Genomic DNA, 6,000 nt, shown 5'->3' with positions numbered 1-6,000 from the left:
GGTGAATCATGGTGCTTAACACAGTTCACCTTGCCACCAACGTATTTATCACTAGAAATACAGCCTCTGTAAGTACTTTACGGCAGTGGTTCTCAATTTCCCAAAGAGCTTGTTAAAATACTGATTCTAAAGCAGTTGGTCTGGAGTGGAACCCAAGATTCTACAGTTCCCAGGGACCCAGGTACTGCTGATGCTACTCATCCAAAGACACATTTTACGCCGCAAGACTTACCGTGTGTCCCCACTTCTATATATTTTGGTCCCACTTTATTGAAAGAAAAAGTCAGAAAGCTTTAATCAGACCCCGATTCTACTGATTTCAGCTCTGGAAATTCTAGACTTTTTGAGCAATACGATACCTGAGACTTAGAGACTAAATAGTCTAACATCTCCAGCTTACAAGTGAGGGAAAGGAAAGCCCGGAGCTGATAACACCACATCTTACATCACAGAGCAACAGATCTGGTACCAGCATCTGGGTTTCCCAGCTCGCAATCCTTACACTTACCAGGAATACAGTGATTGAGGACGAAGTCTTAACAAAACACCCCCCTAAACAAACATCCTAATTGAGGAAGCATGGGGGACAGATGGACAATGGTGGCCTCTAGAGAGAAGCCAATAGGGGTATGGTGCTTCATTCTGATCCAGAATGTTCCTCTGAACCTTCCCCAAGGAACAGAAGTGAGTGACTCGTCCATATTTTGTCAATATATCTTAGAATCTAAGCAAGATTATATGCAAAATATCCCAGGCCATTTTCAACTGAAAATGACTTTTCTTTCCCTTGGAAATTTTAAAAACACTCAGCCAGGATTCAGTGTGTCTTTACTTGGCCTTTGCATCTTTGAACGCCAGGCTTCAGGTTCTCACTCTTTCAAAGAACAAGCCCTTCAGGAGAACAAAACCACGGGAGTCCTCCTTGAAGAACAGGCAGTAATTATGACAGCCAGCTCCCAGCGCTATGAGACAGTCGACACAGAGGGGGTCTTTCTCCATATCCATGACTAACCACTCCAGCTTCCTGTGAATGTGTTATAAATGTTCCCGGAGATGCACTGCAGCCCAGTGGGTGCGTTTTGGCTCTGTCTCTCCACATATGTTATCTTCATGGTAGCTGCTCCCAAAAAGGGTTGTAACTCAGAGGAATCTCTTCACAGATTCATGTCTGGCTTTAAAACAAGGAGCTCTCAAACCTGTCAAATCAGGGAAACAGACGGTGTCTCTATTTTGGGGTACCTTTCCCCTCTGGGTTTGTAAAGGTTTCCTCTGGGAGGAGTCGTCCCTTTTACATGTATTTGATTGCTTGCATGTTGGAAAGCAACTGTGAGTCTGGAAAAGAGCCTTTTTCAAGGTGTACAGTTTAGGGACGTTCAGGTTGAATCCATAGGGACGGAGGTAGCAGAAGGTGGGAGAGGAACACAACGCACGGCTTAATGTACACAGCATGTAGCATTAGTTGAACACTTCTGTGGTTGCCATAGGAATGAGAAGACTTTTGATTTTAAATCATCGCTCCTCTGGAGCTACGTTAAAAATGTGACAGTGGGTTCTTGCTGTTTACCACCACCAGCTTTTTAAATGGGGGCTCTTTTAAAAATGCAGCCCACATGTTTACTCTACCGAAGGAGGTCACACTAACCTGAAACAAAAATGTCACCTCAAGGCCCAAAAAACTAAAGAACATGGACTTCTCCCAGGTACCTTGGGCTCCACAACTTCCGAGCTGGTGAAACACAATGTAGTTCCGATATTTTCTTCCCCAGACGGGATTTGTGAAATACACAAAAGAGCCCGTGGTGGTAACTCAACCAAGTTAATTATCATTAAATTGTTGTGGGAGAATATTTTAAAACCAAACAATTGGTTTAAAACCAATAGCTCTTGAAACCTTTCTAGAGATTATCTGTTTAAAACATGATGGCGCACACGCTCCACCCTCACCCCCTGTATGTTTGCCCCACCAGTTAGCCCTCTACTCCTTTTCTTTGCTAATTCAAAGTTCTGACACCAAGTACCAACCTGCAAACTCAGCATAACACACTGCACTAAGTTTCATTAGTAGCTGCTCCTCCCTTCTCCCCACTGCCAACTAGACACTGTGTTGTATTATTCATCTAATTTGAAAAGTTATGGAGAAATTAAATACATTAAGAATTGAGCACCTTACATAAAGCTTCCCGACTGGCACGCCAGGTTGGGTCCCTGAAGCTGACTGCCTCTGGACACATCTGCTGAATCATGAACGAATGTGATCATTTTCAAATACGTGCCTTAATATGAAAAAAGTTGGGAGAATCTAAGTTCAGCTAATTTGTAATCTCCTTGAGAAGAGGAGTTGGTCTAGTTTATTATTTTAACCCTAGCAGCTTGTGCAATGCCTGGCATATAATGAATGATAAACAATTATGTGCCAATAAAGAGTTATAAACTGGGCTTCCCTGGTGGTGCAGTGGTTAAGAATCCACCTGTCAATGCAGGGGACATGGGTTTGAGCCCTGGTCCGGGAAGATACCACATGCCACGGAGCAACTAAGCCCGTGCGCCACAACTACTGAGCCTGCGCTCTAGAGCTCGTGCTCCGCACCAAGAGAAGCCACAGCAATGAGAAGCCCGTGCGCCGCAACGAAGAGTAGCCCCCGCTCGCCGCAACTAGAGAAAGCCCGCGTGCAGCAACAAAGACCCAAAGCAGCCATAAATAAATTAATTTAATTAAATAAAAATATATTTTAAAATACTTATAAATAAACACATAGTGACTGAACGCTTGGATTAGACAATATCTGTGACACAGCCCTGGAAGAACAGAAACATTTGTTGAGTCTCTCAGTACTCAGTGGATAAAGTTCCTACTCTGTGCCCGGCATCTACACTTAACTCGGCTGAGGAAAGAGAAGATGAGCTTATGAAAAATAGTGGACAAAATTCTGCTCTAGTTTGTAATTCCCTGTTGCAAACTTCTCTCAGGAAAGCATAGTGGTAAAAAGAACAACAAAGGCCCTTTTGGTGGAGCTATCTTGACATGGGTCCTCAATGCTCCCTACTTTGCATTACTGTCCAGAAAAAGAACACACATTAAAGAGCTCAATAAGGGCCACCAGCTCTCTGTGAGGGAAAATAATTATAATAACTTACACTCTTGGAGTACTTACTATGAGCCAGGAACAATGCTAGATGTGTTACACCTAATAATTCCTTTAATCCTCATGTATACATGGTTAACTGTAACACAAGTTAGAAATATAGACCAAATACCATGGGACTTCAGAGGACCAAGAGCTTATTTGCAGTGAAAATGATGGAGGTAATATTTTGACTGATATGTGGGACATATGCAGCTGCGGTGGGATGTCTCACTCCCTGCAACTCGTTGCATTTATAAGCTGTTAAAAATATTTCCAAATAATACCTAACCTCAATACTTCCTGTGTGTCAAGTGCTGTGTTGTCTACGTAGATGATCCCTTTTGATTCTTATTTTTATTCCTGTACTACAGAGCTGGAAACTGAGGTCTAAAGAGGTTAGCTTGCTCAGCTAAGAAGCCGCCGAACCGGGAGTCCCAAGCTCGTACTTTTAGCTAGTTTACTACATTGTCTCCTGGATAACATTTCTTTGGTGTTTATTACACAGCAGCGAGTGCTGTGAGGCTGAATATTACATTTTCCCCATGTACTAATAATGCTTGTGAGAAATTAAAACTCAATGAATACCAGTAAGTTTCTCTTTGTTTCAGAAGCAAGTGCTCACCTACCATCACCCCCATTTTACGAGCATCAGGGCGGGGGTGAGTTTTCTGTTATCTTCAATCCACTAGGAGCAGAGAATGCTGATTTGGAAACTTGGTACCTAGGATATGATGCTCCTCGGTGCCTTCAGGTGATATATCCTAAAGACATTTAACTCTGAAATTAAACCAGAGACTGTATCGTGGATAATAATATTTGTTATGCAGAGATATGCCTCAAACACCCTTGCACAATATGCATAAGGAAAACATTTAGTATTACTATCTAAGCACATAAACCCTTGCTATAGAATTTGTTAGTGTATTCAAAGCCTAAAAGGAATGAAACAGTTCCCAAAGTTCCTTTGACTTACACTGCTTTGGTTTTTGACCTTGGCATCTGGGAACACGATAAATGTAGTTCAAAGTCACTACTATACCAAAATTCACTTTGATCGTTTTCTTCTGTGAATCTCTACCTCTATCCTGTCTCCATCTCTATCTCTTTCTAATCTCTACATCTACCTCAATATTTATCTATCGAATTTATCTATCATCCATCCTTACTGTGCATAGTAATGTGGGATTGTAAAAATGACCTCACAACCACCTAAAATTGACTTTTACTCTTTTGATACAATTCACTCTCTGTGGGCTCCCACTGGTATAGCCAAAACTCTTTTCCTAATGTGTTCTGGAAGTTCAGGGGTCATATCTTCTGTGTAAGGTCTGCAAGACTTATGGCACATAGAAATCATTATTCTTTCTTTCTTCAACATGTTTTTGGTTATTTTTCAGGTTGCCATCTGGACTTTTAGGAGGACTAGGAAAACACAGTTGAACTTGTGATTAATTTTTTCAGCTTCCTCCGGGAAAGTTGAAACAAATTACACACATACACACACATCAAGAATTGAGGGCAATGTGATTTTCTCGCCAGAGGGAATGAAGTCAAATTTCATTCTTACATACCCTCGAAGTGGTGCTTAAAGGAAAAAAAAAAAAAAGAGCTGCTACTGTCAACACATTTCTCCAACATTAGTTGGCCATTTTCATGTCTTCATATTTAGGGTTTTGAGAGTTATAGTAAGCAGACAGTTGCTTGAGAACTCCTCATTTCCCTACTCAACATTTCTTCATTTCCCTATATCCAGATCAGTAGATAAACACTGAGATAGAGATATAATTCTTGAGTATTCTTTTTGACAAGCCAAGAAATTTCCACATTATAAGCAAGATGGGCTTACTAGAATCCAGTTGGCAGAGGGAAAGATGAGATTTTGAACTTTTGTTCTTCACTCTGTGAATTGACCCTTCTGCAAAGTATTAAAAGAGGGGAAAGGATATTTTTAGAAGTGGGCAAGTGGAACCAAAGGCTTCACTGCTCTTGGCTCTGACCTTTGCCATTTTGGCCAATGCAGCCTCTCTCCTAGTGAGGATCTCTCGAATGCAGTTTCAAGAACAGAAGCCTGCATGATTTTGTTGTGACGAATTTTCCTGCTAGCTGAGGATGGGCCAAAGGGGAAACTCCTTTGACATAATGTTCTTGAAATAGGATTTAGGAGTCTGCCTCTGGTCCTTTAAGGGAGTTTCAAGCCCTCGTCCAAACTAAGATGTTTACAGATTTAACGTCCTTATTTGCCAGCTGAATACCTGGTACCTTATACGTAAGTAAGCCCTCAAAACATGACTACATGCTTACATGGAATAAAATTAGGTTCCTCCCCCTGTGAGACTTTTTTTTTTTTCTCAGTCCATCTTTCCAACCCTCCCAGCTTTCTTTAGCTTTCTGACTATCATCAAAATCTTTTCACAAGGAAAGACTGGAAATTAATTTATACTAAAGTAAAAGTAATTGATGATGGTTTAACGTGTCTCCTTTCCCAGGGAGATTTCAATAAAAATAAAGCCCAGATAAAGTGTCTGCAGTTCCCCTACCATCTAAGGACAAGCTTTATTGAGGAAAGAAGGAAAGATTCTTTTCGAGTGTTGGATCAAGAGATAAGAGAGTGACTTGCCGAGCAAAGAGAACCGGCTGCTGTTGAAGCATATCATTCTCAGGTCAACTATTTGCAAAAATAAATGAATATATTATTTTCTATACTTGTTTAGTGAGCTAGCACTTAACCAAAGATCTTCAGTCTAGGTACCCGCCCCCACCACCACCGCCAAGGGGTCCAAAATATCCTCACACTTTGAGATCTCCTAATATTTTTAAAGTTAGTTGAGTCTTTTGGGGAAAAAGGAACTTCCCCAAGATTTCATGCAGGTAGAAG

This window comes from Phocoena phocoena, chromosome 10, assembly GCF_963924675.1.
Source record: "Phocoena phocoena chromosome 10, mPhoPho1.1, whole genome shotgun sequence".
Taxonomy (NCBI): domain Eukaryota; kingdom Metazoa; phylum Chordata; class Mammalia; order Artiodactyla; family Phocoenidae; genus Phocoena; species Phocoena phocoena.
This window is presented reverse-complemented; position numbering follows the sequence as displayed.